Consider the following 15,841-nt stretch of genomic DNA (forward strand, 5'->3'; position numbering starts at 1 on the left):
AGTGTCACGTCTGGATGAAACCTGGCACCATCCCTAAGGTGAAGCATGGTGGTGGCAGCATCATGCTGTGGGGATGTTTTTCAGCAGCAGGGCCTGGGAGACTAGTCAGGATCAAGGGAAAGATGGATGGAGCAAAGAGTAGAGAGATGCTTGATGAAAACCTGCTCAGGACCTCAGACTGGGGCGAAGTTCACCTTCCAACAGGACAACGACCCAAAGCACACAGCCAAGACAGCGCAGGAGTGGCTTCGGGACAAGTCTCTGAATGTCCTTGAGTGGCCCAGCCAGAGCCCGGACTTGAACCTGATCGAACATCTCTGAAAATACCTGAAAATAGCTGTGCAGCGACGCTCCCCATCCAACCTGACAGAGCTTGAGAGGATCTGCAGAGAAGAATGGGAGAAGCTCCCCAAATACAGGTGTGCCAAGCTTGTAGTGTCATACCCAAGAAGACTCGAGGCTGTAATCGCTGCCAAAGGTGCTTCAACAAAGTACTGAGTAAAGGGTCTGAATACTTATGTAAAAGTGATATTTTTATTTTTAATAAATGTGCAAACATTTCTACAAACCTGTTTTTGCTTTGTCATTATGTGGTATTGAGTGTAGATTGATGAGGGGGGAAAAACAATTTAATCTGTTTTAGAATAAGGCTGTAACGTAACAAAGTGGAAAAAGTCAAGGGGTCTGAATACTTTCCGAATGCACTGTATCATACTTATTGGAGGGAGACAGATTTGATTCCAGGTTGGTATGCATGAGCAAGCACGCTTGCGTTGGTGTGTGTGTGTGTTACTTGTTGATGAAGCTAATGTACTTTTGCAAGTAGCCAGGGTCCACGTTGCTCTTGCACAGCTCCAGTTGAGTCCGGGGATAGTAGTTCATAGTTCACACACATCTCCTCCATGATCCCAAAGCCTCCCTGGATCAACATGAGGAGAGAGGGAGAGAGAAATAGAGAGGGAGGGAGAGAGAGGTCAGGTTCCTAGGCTTACCTCTGTCCTAATAACCTCGGAAACAGCAGGCAGCACTGTGTGTGTCTGTCTGTCTCTCTGTTGGTCTCTGTCTGTCTTGTCTCTGTCTGTGCGCGTGCACGTGTGTGTGCAGCACCATCAGCAGACAGCAGCCCAATGCAGCTGTACACTGCTCTGAACATCCCACTGTGTCTGAACCCAGATTAGTGAAATCTGGGCTGGGCAGTAGATCCTCTCAAAGTAGAGCCTCTGAGCCCTGTCTGTGGTTGGAGGATATGCCTACATTAAACCCATAGAGCTGGTTGGCTACAGTTAGTGTATATAAGCTACTCATGACACTGTGTGTGTGTGTGTGAGGTGTGTCTCCACTTGCGTGCTATATAAACATGTACAATATTCTTTATTGATACACGTGTCTCCGTGCATGGCTGCACCTGCAATATAAACATACTGTAGCATACTCACTATTGTAGGCTGGGTCCTGTCCTCTGTGTTGTATGTACACTTTGTCAGGAGGACATCACCCTATGGGGAGGACACACAAACACACACTCAAATCAGGCAATGTTCGGGCAGATGTGTTTCACTTCTAGTCATATGCGATATCAAACTAACAACAAGTGTGCTGTGGTTTACAGAATATTTGCGTTGTTCGTTTTAAAACAGGCAACTCTGCATCTTTGTTGTCTGGCAGCAGAGCAGATGCAGTGACAGACTGTAGCAGTATTATGTATCAGCGTTTTTGTCTTATGTCCTCAGGCATTTCCTTCCTTTCCATGTCTGTAATAGTCCCTTCTGTCTTTCACTGTTCCCTTAACTGTGTCATCTTATTCCCCACACGCACGCCGAACACACTCATGCACACACACTGAAATGTATCTAATCTTATTCCACCTCCTTAGACAGTTGTGACAGTAAAAAGAGGAGCCAACATACTTGCAGGCAGCACAGTAACCATCTTTCTTAGCATTCTGACTATCTGGAGGAGACGACAACAAAAATACTTCACAAACACATCCATTAGATTGTTCTCAAAACACAACACTATCCCACAGTGATTTCTTGTTTTTAGGTCGCTCATAGTTGTCTTGTCTCTAGATTAGTTAGAGGGGCTGAATGCAATAGAGGCAGGGGAGTCTCATTTGACACCACAGTGATTTCTTGTTTTTATGTCACTCAGTGTTGTCTCTTATCTAGTCTATGAGCTGAATACAGGGCAGTGGAGAGAGTCTCACTTGACACCACCCAGATTGAGATTACGTGGAAACAACGTTGATTCAACCAGTGTGTGCCCAGTGGGCAGTGTCTTGTTTGTATACCACTCAGAGAAGTTTGGAGACTGCTTAGAGGAGCTTGAGACATAGGAAAGAGTTGTATTACAGGCAGACGAGTCTCACGGCAGACACCAGTACTGTGTTGTGTTCTGCAGAAGCCCAAAAGATGTGTATGTGTCCTACCTCACTAAAGCCTGGAGCATTTAGCAGTACCCTAACAGATGCCAGACAGACAGTCAGCACTTACTGATGCCCTACTTTACCTGACCTGAAACTGACAGAGAGAGAGAGCTCTGTCCAGGTGTTATGTGGGAGGGTGTGTGTGTGTGTGTGTGTGTTTCTTGGTTGCATGCGTTTGTTGGTGCATGTGTACCCAGAGGTGTTACCTGATAGTGGGTGCTGAAATGCTTGTTCTCCTGTACTACTTCCACCTCTCTTCCACCCCTCACCAGGACAGTCCTCACCCCTCTCCCAGCCAGGTGAGTGTGCAGCTGGGATACAAATATTTTAATCCCCCCTGGAGGCAGGGCCTGGTGGAGGTCAAGAGAGGAATTCGATTTTATTCAGTTTCATTTGTACTGAGATACTGTTTGTTATTTGTTTGTGTTTATTTGGATCCCCATTAGCTTTTGCAGAAGCAGCAGCTCCTCTTCCTGGGGTCCACAAAAAACACGACAAGTAACAAAACACTGATACACTGATAGACAAGGACAGTAACACAAATAACGATATACAAACAATGCAACTAAAAAATAATACAAACAATACAACAAAATAATGTGTGTTAGTGTTTGTGTCCCCTCACAGTCGCCGTAGTTCCATGAGTTTTTTTTTTAATCCGTTTTTTTATAGGTAATTTTGCTGTTTGCTTGAGTATTTGGAGATGGAAGGGAGTTCCATGCGATCATGGCTCTGTATAAAACTGTGTTGCTGTGAATTCGTTTTGGACTTGGGGACTGTGAAGAGACCTCTGGTGGCATCTCTTGTGGGGTATGTATAGTTGTCGGTGCTGAATGTTATTTGATTATGCAGACAATCTGGAATTTTTGTCAATTTGATTATGAAGACAATCTGGAATTTTTGTCACAGTAACACTGTATTTCTCATAACTAGAAGAGAAGCAGTTAATCTCTCGTCCACCCTCAACCAGGAAAGACTGCCATGCATGTTGTTGATGTTAATTCTGTATGTGCAGTTAAGGGCAAGGCGTGCTGCTCTGTTTTGAGCCAGCTACAGCTTTGCCAGGTCTTTCTTTGCTGCGCTTTACCATATTACCGGACAGTAATCGAGATGGGACAAGAGCAGAGCCAGAACAACAACTACAGTTGGTCTGCGTATTTTACACAAAAATCATATTTTTATAGCCCTCTCCCATAACCATATTCACAACAACTTTGTCAATATGACTTGCCCATTATAATTGACCATCTAATGTTATATCTAAGAGTTTAGCTTCCTCAACTTGCTCAATGGTCGCACCCTTTATGTACAACTCCAGTTGAGGTTTAGGTCTTAGAGAATAATTTGAAATTTCAGTGAGCTCACTGGCTTTGGGTGTTGACATGTAGAGTGTGGAACCATCTGCATACATAGTAATTCTAGCTTCGTGTAAGACCAGTGGAAAATCACTTGTAAAAATAGAGAAGAGTAACGGCCCAAGGCAACTGCCCTGAGGGACACTGCACTGTACATATCTGATGTTAGAGAAGCTTCCATTGAAGAACACTCTCTGGGTTCTATTGGATAAATACCTATCCAACCATGTGATGGCAGGTGCTGTAAAGCCATAGCAAGTGAGTTTTTTAAAATAACAATTTATGATCAATAACATCAAAGCCTGAACTGAAATCTAACAATACAGCTCCAACTATCATCTTATTATCAATTTATTTTAACTAATCATCAGTCATCTGAGTCAGTGGATTACAAGTTTAGTGCCCTTCTCTATATGCATGCGGAAAGTGAGTAGTTAACTTGTTCTCTGAAAAATAGCATTGTATTCAGTCAAACACAATCCACTCCATCAGTTTACTAAGAACAGGCAGCAAACTGATTGGGCAGCTGTTAGAGTCAGCAAATGGTGATTTACTATTTGTAGGCAGTGGAATTACATTATATATACAAAAGTATGTGGACACCCTTTCAAATGAGTGGATTCTGCTATTTCACACCCGTTGCTGACGGATTTATAAAATCGAGCACACAGCCATGTAATCTCCATAGACAAACATTGGCAGTAGAATGGCCTTACTGAAGAGCTCAGTGACTTTCAACATGGCACCGTCATAGGATGCCACCTTTCCAACAAGTCAGTTCGTCAAATTTCTGCCCTGCCACAACTGCAGCGGTTAACTGTAAGTGCTGTTATTGTGAAGTGGAAACGTCTAGGAGCAACAACCGCTCAGTCGCGAAGTGGTAGGCCACACAAGCTCACAGAACGGGACCACCGAGTGCTGAAGCACGTAGAACGTAAAAATCATCTGTCCTCGGTTGTGACACACACTACCGAGTTCCAAACTGCCTCTGGAAGCAATGTCAGCACAATAACTGTTTGTCGGGAGCTTCATGAAATGGGTTTCCATGCCCGAGGAGCCACACACAAGCCTAAGATCACCATGCGCAATGCCAAGCGTCGGCTGGAGTGGTGTAAAGCTCGCCGCCATTGGACTCTGGAGCAGTGGAAACGTGTTCTCTGGAGTGATGAATCACGCTTCACCATCTGGCAGTCCGACGGACAAATCTGGGTTTGGCGGATGCCAGGAGAACACTACCTGCCCGACTGCATAGTGCCAACTGTAAAGTTTGGTGGAGGAGGAATAATGGTCTGGGGCTGTTTTTCATGGTTCGGGCTAGGCCCTTTAGTTCCAGTGAAGGGAAATCTTAACGTTACAGCATACACTGACATTCTAGACGATTCTGTGTTTCCAACTTTATGGCAACAGTTTGGGGAAGGCCCTTTCCTGTTTCAGCATGACAATGCCCCCGTGCATAAAGCGAGGTCCATACAAAAATTGTTTGTCGACATCGGTGTGGAAGAACTTAACCTTAACCCAATCTATCACCTTTGGGATGAATTGGAACGCCGACTCTGAGCCAGGCCTAATCGCCTAACATCAGTGCCCGACCTCACTAATGCTCTTGTGGCTGAATGGAAGCAAGTCCCCGCAGCAATGTTCCAACACCTAGTGGAAAGCCTTCCCAGAAGAGTGGAGGCTGTTCTAGCAGGAAAAGGGGGGACCAACTCCATATTAATACCCATGATTTTGGAATGAGATGTTCGACGAGCACATACTGTCCACATACTTTTGGCAATGTGGAGAACCTTAGCTTCCTTCCACGCCTGCGAACACACACACTCCTTTAGGCTTTGGTTAAATATATGGCAAATGGGGTGGCAATACAGTCTGCCACCTTTCTCAATAGTTTCCCATCAAGGTTGTCTATACCTGGTGGCTTATCATTATTGATGGATAACAACTGTAGGCCTACTGCAGATGTTTGATGAAGAGTCTGGTGACGATCATGTAGAGGGCTACTCTGGGAACCAGCCTGAGTCGTAGCTACTGGACTTCTCCTCCTCCACAATGTATGGCACCCACTTAGGTGATCCCTCAGCAGCTTTGGGTGCCAGAAAGCTCACCACACACAGTTCATAGTAGCCAGTCCTCACTATGAGCCCTCTGCCTCAGTACTGCATGTCCTATTCCTCTCAAGCTTCAGGTGACTCTTCAATTTATGTTTTCAAAAGATCAGGATCCAGCAGCCTGGTGAAACAAAAAAGCTGGTACAGTGTCCAGATGCAACATTCAAACAAAAACAATTAGCCAGCTAGCTAGCTAGCCAAGCCAAAAAGAGTTGACCTGCCAGTCCATCTGCAAATCTGTGGGTCAAAACCACCAGAAATATGCAATAAAACTCAATGTTATCAAAAACAAAACCGCTGATAAAAACCCTTAAAACACATTAAAAACCCTTTAAAATAATTGTATATGTTCATATTTACAGGAGCTCTCTGCTTAGGGTAATGCCCTATGCTTTTTCTCTCTCCTATGCCTGACACCCCCCAATCTAAGCAGAGAAAAGTAACAGGCTTATCCCTCATTTTCCAGCCCCTCGATGACCAGGGACACCCTGGTTAGCAGAAATCACTGTCCTGCTTTTTATAACCAGTCTGGTAGACAACGTTACACAAGGATCTGCTGACCTAAACATACGTAGAGATTTGACACCCTCATCCAGTAGCCATGGCCCTCTGGGCATGACCGGTGGGAGGATACATCTGAAATGCAACAAGCTGGCCACTCTTTTAAGATCCAGAGTGCCAGTGTCCCTCCTACACAAACAGGCAATGCCTTTTTGGGGAAGTGGTGTGACCTACACAGATGCTTAAATGCTCTGCACCCAGGGTTTCTATGCTTCATTGCAGGAAGATCTCCAAAGGTCCAGTTAACCGCTTTCTCGCCTGTCACCAAGGCCTCGACAGTTACACAGTAGGGTAACACCCTCTGTTATGTCTTTTTTGTGTGTTTTTTTATATATTTTTTATATAACGTTTTTATTATTTCAATTCATAAGATTCATACAATACATTTATACAGTGGTGTAAAGTAAATTATTTAAGTAAAAATACCTTAAAGTACTACTCAAGTAGTTTTTTGTGGTATTTGTACTTCACTTTACTATTTATATTTTTGACAACTTTTACTTCACAACATTCCGTAAGTAAATAGTGTACTTTTTACTCCATACATTTTACCTGACATCCAAAAGTACTCGTTAGAATTCGAATGCTTAGCAGGACAGGAAAATGGTCCAATTCACGCACTTATCAAGAGAACATCCCTGGTCATCCCTACTCTGATCTGGCAGACTTACTAAACACACGCTTGGTTTGTAAATCATGTCTGAGTGTTGGAGTGTCCCCCTGGCTATCGATAAATAAATAAACTACAATGGTCTGGTTTGCTTAAGATAAGGAATTATAAATAATTTATGCTTTTACTTTTGATACTTAAGTATATTTTAGCAATTACATTTACTTTTGATACTTAAGTATATTTAAAACCAAATACTTTTAGACTTTTACTCAAGTAGTATGTTACTGGGTGACTTTCACTTTTACTTGAGTAATTTTCTATTAAGGTATCTTTACTTTTACTCAAGTATGACAATTGGGTACTTTTTCCACCACTGCATTTATAGATATATTTTTAAAGACCCCCCCCTCCATGAAATAAATAATGATATAAAAACACATACATTAATATTACATACTAAATCTACATCATATAGCCTCAGAAATAGTGACAAATTATTGATACACATTCATGGATGTAAAGGCCCATTGGTTAAGCGTTCAGAAATGTTCGCTGCTGATTTCTTCCATGTGTCCAGAGTGGGCACCTTGGCCCTGTGGATCCTAGCCGTGGAGAGCTCCATAAGTACAATTTCCTTAAATGTGAGCAGCCATTGTTGCAATTTTAACTGATGAGGTGGAATCTACCTTTTGTACAATCATTTTCTTAGCAGCTGTGGTTCCTGCCAACCACACTCTCTGTTGGCGCTCTGACAAGTGAATATCAGAGTCATCACAAAGCAACATCACTATTGGATCTAATCGCATTATTTTATCTATAAGTACAGAGATTGCATCCTTGACTTTCCCCCAGAATTCAACCACCTCCGGGCAGTTCCACAGCACATGCTGAAACGTACCAAGGTCCCCTGTGGTGCAGAACTCACATAATGGCGATGGACTAATACCCATGTGATGCCTTTTGTCTTTTTTTCTTTAAGCATTTAGCCCCGTCACTGGGACCCGTCTATTGTGCTTGAGGCTTTCTCATGGTGGCCTCTTGAGCAACTGAAAAGCTAAGAGATGTAATACTTCTCTTTCTAACCCACTTTGCCATCTACACTACGCCTGCAAAGCGAGTGAGGGGGCTGCAACACACTGTCAGCCCACTGTTCGTACCTTCAGTTTACCCCTGGGGTCCTCCTAGGTACCTTGGTACCCAAATCCACCCTTCATGCCAAGGGTCAGCGGAAAATGTGTTGTCGCGCCCTGGAGCTTGTGGTTATACCCACCTCTCTTCCTGTTTATGGAAGTAGAGGGTCTCCACCGTTTGTGTTCAGCATGCACCTGGCACATTTGATTGGATGAAAGCGAGAGTATTGCTTTAGAGCAGCACTACCTCTGTGTTTTTTGGGCACCTCCCTGCAAGGGGAGGCCCCCTACTTCATTGACAACTATTAGGGATGTAACGATTCACCAATATGCATCTGTCACTGGTTCAAATGTTTAAGATATGAGTGCATCGGTCTGCGGGACCCCAAAGCGATCCAAATGTAGCAGGCATTCATCAGGAAATCGATTAAAACTTTGCGAATCGTCGGTTCACATTTTTCTGGGGCTCAAATTACTTTCTGTCTACCTTCCGAAAATAACTCTCATCTTTTGTGACAACTGCTTCCTCTCCTTCAGTGTCGAACTAAGCATGTAATTGTGTTGACAGTCCCTGATCTACAAGTCATTTTGCATGCTGAACAACACCAGGCAATATCAGTAGCCTAGTCACACTGCGCAGCTTCACGTGCTGACCAATGAGAGGTACAGTGAGGGAAAAAAGTATTTGATCCCCTGCTGATTTTGTACGTTTGCCAACTGACAAAGAAATGATCAGTCTATAATTTTAATGGTAGGTTTATTTGAACAGTGAGAGACAGAATAACAACAAAAAAATCCAGAAAAAAGCATGTCAAAAATGTTTTAAATTGATTTGCATTTTAATGAGGGAAATAAGTATTTGACCCCCTCTCAATCAGAAAGATTTCTGGCTCCCAGGTGTCTTTTATACAGGTAACGAGCTGAGATTAGGAGCACACTCTTAAAGGGAGTGCTCCTAATCTCAGCTTGTTACCTGTATAAAAGACACCTGTCCACAGAAGCAATCAATCAATCAGATTCCAAACTCTCCACCATGGCCAAGACCAAAGAGCTCTCCAAGGATGTCAGGGACAAGATTGTAGACCTACACAAGGCTGGAATGGGCTACAAGACCATCGGCAAGCAGCTTGGTGAGAAGGTGACAACAGTTGGTGCGATTATTCGCAAATGGAAGAAACACAAAAGACCTGTCAATCTCCCTTGGCCTGGGGCTCCATGCAAGATCTCACCTCGTGGAGTTGCAATGATCATGAGAACGGTGAGGAATCAGCCCAGAACTACATGGGAGGATCTTGTCAATCATCTCAAGGCAGCTGGGACCATAGTCACCAAGAAAACAATTGGTAACACACTACGCTGTGAGGGACTGAAATCCTGCAGCGCCTGCAAGGTCCCCCTGCTCAAGAAAGCACATATACAGGGCCGTCTGAAGTTTGCCAATGAACATCTGAATGATTCAGAGGAGAACTGGGTGAAAGTGTTGTGGTCAGATGAGACCAAAATCGAGCTCTTTGGCATCAACTCAACTCGCCGTGTTTGGAGGAGGAGGAATGCTGCCTATGCTTTGGGGGTGTTTTTCTACTTAGGGGACAGGACAACTTCACCGCATCAAAGGGATGATGGACGGGGCCATGTACCATCTAATCTTGGGTGAGAACCTCCTTCCCTCAGCAAGGGCATTGAAAATGGGTCGTGGATGGGTATTCCAGCATGACAATGACCCAAAACACATGGCCAAGGCAACAAAGGAGTAGCTCAAGAAGAAGCACATTAAGGTCCTGGAGTGGCCTAGCCAGTCTCCAGACCTTAATCCCATAGAAAATCTGTGGAGGGAGCTGAAGGTTCGAGTTGCCAAACGTCAGCCTCGAAACCTTAATGACTTGGAGAAGATCTGCAACGAGGAGTGGGACAAAATCCCTCCTAGATGTGTGCAAACCTGGTGGCCAACTACAAGAAACGTCTGACCTCTGTGATTGCCAACAAGGGTTTTGCCACCAAGTACTAAGTCATGTTTTGCAGAGGGGTCAAATACTTATTTCCCTCATTAAAATGCAAATCAATTCATAACATTTTTGACATGCGTTTTTCTGGATTTTTTTGTTGTTATTCTGCGAATCGTCTGTTCAAATAAACCTACCATTAAAATTATAGACTGATCATTTCTTTGTCAGTGAGCAAACGTACAAAATCAGCAGGGGATCAAATCCTTTTTCCCTCACTGTAGGCCTATTCCTGATCTTGCACATCTGTGCGTCACCTTCATCATTTAAATATCTGTAAAATGGCTTGCGCAATGTTAGGCTTTATTAGTTGAGTGACAACCAATTTGCTAGGTTATTACTTATCAAATGCACTGTTGAAAAATGTGTTTTTTATAAAAGTAGCCTAAGGTACCACCGGAGACGCAACTCTCATCTGGCTATACAGTGGGGGAAAAAAGTATTTAGTCAGCCACCAATTGTGCAAGTTCTCCCACTTAAAAAGATGAGAGAGGCCTGTAATTTTCATCATAGGTACACGTCAACTATGACAGACAAATTGAGAAATTTTTTCCCAGAGAATCACATTGTAGGATTTTTAATGAATTTATTTGCAAATTATGGTGGAAAATAAGTATTTGGTCACCTACAAACAAGCAAGTTTTCTGGCTCTCACAGACCTGTAACAACTTCTTTAAGAGGCTGTTCGATTGTTCAGGTTCACCATCAGCAATAATTTGGGTAGTTTTGCTTGAAACAATCAGTATATATGGTCATTTTATACAGGGTAAAGTTAATGATTTCATAAAGAGGACAGCAATCACTTTTATACCTGCACTGCATGGTCAAAGCGGGAGAAGAAGAGAAGCTCACTCCTAGTCCATCAACTTCCAAACGGTCTAAACCATTCGATTATGAGACTGGGGTGAAATCCAGAGGTGCTATATATTAATTGGCTATGTCATAGCTAATTTTAAAAATATAAATAGTGATACATTACTAGCGCTAACACTTTTAATCTGCAAAAATGACAAATTAATTCATGGGTGGTGGTGATTTCAGATCAAAAGTGGGGGCTGGACAAAAAGCAAACATTGCCCCCCCTAACTGATAGTGGGGTGGTAGATGCCCAGTTTCCCTTATGGCTCAGCTCAGGTGCCTACATACACCATAGACATATGCATAATTTACACACACACACACACACACACACATGCACGCACGCACGCATGTACAGTACGTACAGTTCCTTGCAAAAGTATTAATCCCCCTTGGCATTACAACCTGTAATTTAAATGTATTTTTATTTGGATTTCATGTAATGGACATACACAAAATAGTTCAAAATGAAAAAAATCACTTGTTTCAAAAGATTCTAAAAAAGAAATAACGGAAAAGTGGTGCGTGCATATATATTCACACCCTTTGCTATAAAGCCCCTAAATAATATCTGGTGCAACCAATTACCTTCAGAAGTCACATAATTAGTTAAATAAAATCCACCTGTGTGCAATCTGTCAAATGATCTGTCACATGATCTCAGTTTATATACACCTGTTCTGAAAGGCCCCAGAGTCTGCAACACCACTAAGCAAGGGGCACCACCAAGCAAGCGGCACCATGAAGACCAAGGAGCTCCCCAAACAGGTCAAGGACAAAGTTGTGGAGAAGTACAGATCAGGGTTGGGTAATAAAAAAATATCAGAAACTTTGAACATCCCACAGAGCACCATTAAATCCATTATAAAAAAATGGAAAGTCTATGGCACCACAACAAACCTGCCAAGAGAGGGCCGCCCACCAAAACTCACGGACCAGGCAAGGAGGGCATTAATGAGAGAGGCAACAAAGAGACCAAAGATAACCCTGAAGGAGCTGCAAAGCTCCACAGCGGAGATTGGAGTATCTGTCCATAGGACCACTTTAAGCCATACACTCCACAGAGCTGGGTTTTACGGAAGAGTGGCCAGAAAAAAGCCATTGCTTAACACGTTTGGTGTTCGCCAAATGGCATGTGGGAGACTCCCCAAACATATTGAAGAAGGTACTCTGGTCAGATGAGACTAAAATTGAGCTTGGCTCTGTCATATCCTCACATGGTCTCTCCTATCATTGCTATGCAGATGATACACAATTAATTTTCTCCTTTCCCCCTTCTGATAACCAGGTGGCGAATCGCATCTCTGCATGTCTGGCAGACATATCAGTGTGGATGTCGGATCACCACCTCAAGCTGAACCTCGGCAAGACTGAGCTGGTCTTCCTCCCGGGGAAGGACTGCCCACTCCATGATCTCGCCATCACGGTTGACAACTCCATTGTGTCCTCCTCCCAGAGTGCAAAGAACCTTGGCGTGACCCTGGACAACACCCTGTCGTTCTCCGCTAACATCAAAGCGGTGACCCGATCCTGCAGGTTCATGCTCTACAACATTCGCAGAGTACGACCCTACCTTACACAGAAAGCGGCACAGGTCCTAATCCAGGCACTTGTCATCTCCCGTCTGGATTACTGCAACTCACTGTTGGCTGGGCTCCCTGCCTGTGCCATTAAACCCCTACAACTTATCCAGAACGCTGCAGCCCGTCTGGTGTTCAACCTTCCCAAGTTCTCTCATGTGACCCCGCTCCTCCGCACACTCCACTGGCTTCCAGTTGAGGCTCGCATCTACTTCAAGACCATGGTGCTTGCCTACGGAGCTGTGAGGGGAACGGCACCTCCTTACCTTCAGGCTCTGATCAGACCCTACACCCAAACGAGGGCACTACGTTCATCCACCTCTGGCCTGCTAGCCCCCCTACCTCTACGGAAGCACAGTTCCCGCTCAGCCCAGTCAAAGCTATTCGCTGCTCTGGCACCCCAATGGTGGAACAAGCTCCCTCACGACGCCAGGACAGCGGAGTGACTGACCACCTTCCGGAGACACTTGAAACCCTACCTCTTTAAGGAATACCTGGAATAGTATAAAAGTAATCCTTCTACCCCCCTCCACCACCCCCCCCATAAAATTAAATAAAAAGTGGTTGTCCCACTGGCTATCATAAGTTGAATGCACCAATTTGTAAGTCGCTTTGGATAAGAGCGTCTGCTAAATGTAAATGTAAACACGGGAAACTGTTGAGTGTGAAAAACCCAGCAGCATTGCAGTTCTTGACATACTACTACCATACTCTGTTAAAAAATACTTGCCCATTCACCCTCTGAATGGCACACATACACAATACATGTCTCAATTGTCTCGAGGCTTAAAAATCCTTCTTTAAACTGTCTCCTCCCCTTCATCTACACTGATTGAAGTGGATTTAACAAGTGACATCAAAAAGGGATCATAGCTTTCACTTGGTCAGTCTATGTAATGGAAAGTCTTACAGCCCGGAAGGGCTCGTTCCACCAGAGGTATGGCTACCTCTTGGGCACTGTTCTAAGGCATCTCCTTGTGGGAGAGTTGCGCTATGGCATGTTGTGGTGGTATACCACTTTTATATGGTTGTTTCCCCAACTTCTTTTAGATTCAGAAAATGTCAGAAGGGACAGTTACTTTTAACACCACCACCACTTCTTTCACCTTGTTGGCTCCAGTATTTGAACCAGCGACATTTCGGTTTCTGGCCCAACGCTCTAACCGCTAGGCTACCTAGGGGTGACTGTTTAACAGTCTGATGGCCTGGAGATAAAAGCTGTTTCTCAGTCTCAACTTTGATGCACCTGTACAGTCTCCGCCTTCTAGATGGTAGCAGGTTGAACAGGCCGTGGCTCGGGTGGCTGAGGTCTTCCTGTGACACCGGGTGCAGTAGATGTCCTGGAGGGCAGGCAGTGTGCCCCCAGTGATGCTTTGGGCTGACCGCACCACCCTCTGGAGAGCCCTGTGGTTGCGGACGGTGCAATTGCCGTACCAGGCGGTGATACAGCTAGACAGTATGCTCTCAATGGTGCATCTGTAGAAGTTTGTGAGGGTCTTAGGGGCCAAGCCGAATTTCTTCAGCCTCCTGAGGTTGAAGAGGCACTGTTGCGCCTTCCTCACCACACTGTCTGTGTGAAGGGACCATTTCAGATTGTCAGTGATGTGCAAACCGAGGAACTTCAAGCTTTTTACGCTCTCTGCTGCGGCCCCGTCGATGTGGATGGGGGCGTGCTCTCTCTGCTGTTTCCTGTAGTCCACGGTCAGCTCCTTAATTTTGTTAACGTTGAAGGAGAGGTTATTTTCCTGGCACCACTCCGCCAGGGCTCTCAACTCCTCCCTGTAGGCGGGTCATGTTGGTCATCAACGAATTGAGCAGCATGACGTTAACCAATTACATCCTCAAAGTGACAGTTAACCTATATTTACATTTTAGTCATTTAGCAGACGCTTTTATCCAGAGTGACTTACAGTACTGAGTGCATACATTTTCATACTTTTTCGTACTTGTCCCCCGTGGGAATCGAACCCACAACCCTGGTGTTGCAAGCTGAGTCACATGGGACACCACATAATTGCCCTGTATCTGCCTATATCATTAACATGTCCATAACAAAGTTATTAAGACCACTTAATGTGAAGTGAAAATTGTATGATCTTTAATGAATATTTTCCAGGCAGTATTGATATGTATTGATTTGTGTTAGACCTGAGTTCAAATAGTGTTAATTCTTTCTTCTAATACTTTGAGCATTTGATTGAACCTACTTGGAGTGTCTGATGGGTGGGAATTGCACTTTTGGGAGTATTCCATTGCCTCTATTGCACCAGACAGGTTCAATCAAGCCCAGCTAAAGTACTTGAAAGAAAACAAATACTATTTGAACCCAGGTATGGTGTGCGTGTGTGTGTGTGACTGGTGCCGTCCCTGCAGTGTTTGGTTACCTCCGCTCCCATGGCCCAGGCAGCCAGGATGTGGCGACAGTAGTTGAGGCTGGCTGGCTTCATCTTAGGGTCACAGGATCCGCTGAACTGGGGGACCGTATCCATCTCAGGAGAACACTCAAACACCTCCATGTGGTGCACTATGGCCTCGTTACCTGGGGTTACCACTGTCTCATACTGGAAGGAAGAGGGAGGAGGAGGAGGAGGAGGAGCGGAGGGGGGACAGAAGATGAGGTGAAAATACTCTGGTATGGACTCCATGGTATTGACTACTCATTCCTTAGCCCAATTCAAAATCAACTCCTGGCACCTATCCAAAAGATTGGGTGGGGCTAAGCAATAAGGTTGGGGAGGGATATTGTCATATTGATTACACTTATCCAATTTTCTCAGATCTATTCGAATGCCTAGGGGCTAGAGCATACAGTTGGATTTAGGATTGGGCTTCAATGTTCCATCCAAATAAATATAATTAATAAGATTAATTATAATTCTGTGGAATAACTAAAAGTCATTCTAATTATAAGGTTCCATCAGTAGGCACCAGTAGGTGGTCTCCTGGGTGGGGATGGTGACGTCGTGGTTCCGCACCTCCAGGGTCTGTATGTCCTGGGGCAGGGAGGGGGTCGGGGTGTCAGGGCGCAGCAGGAGGGCTCTCTGCACCCCTGTCTTCGATCTAGGACAGTTTGAGCTGCTGGAGCGAGCGGATTGGCCGATCCAACACTCCGTAGATCAGGTGGACAGTGACCTCCTGCCAATCACAAGCAAGCACAAAGATCAGTCTCTATATTATACCTCTCTTGACCTCTTTTTTTTTTCTCTCTCTC

The 15,841-nt window shown here is 44.5% G+C and overlaps 1 pseudogene; it reads right to left on the bottom strand.

The window, feature by feature from the left end:
* LOC121583554 overlaps positions 1-15,841 on the bottom strand; it is a 31,925-nt pseudogene that overhangs the window by 5,095 nt on the left and 10,989 nt on the right.

This window comes from Coregonus clupeaformis, chromosome 15 (genome assembly GCF_020615455.1).
Source record: "Coregonus clupeaformis isolate EN_2021a chromosome 15, ASM2061545v1, whole genome shotgun sequence".
Classification (NCBI taxonomy): Eukaryota; Metazoa; Chordata; class Actinopteri; order Salmoniformes; family Salmonidae; genus Coregonus; species Coregonus clupeaformis.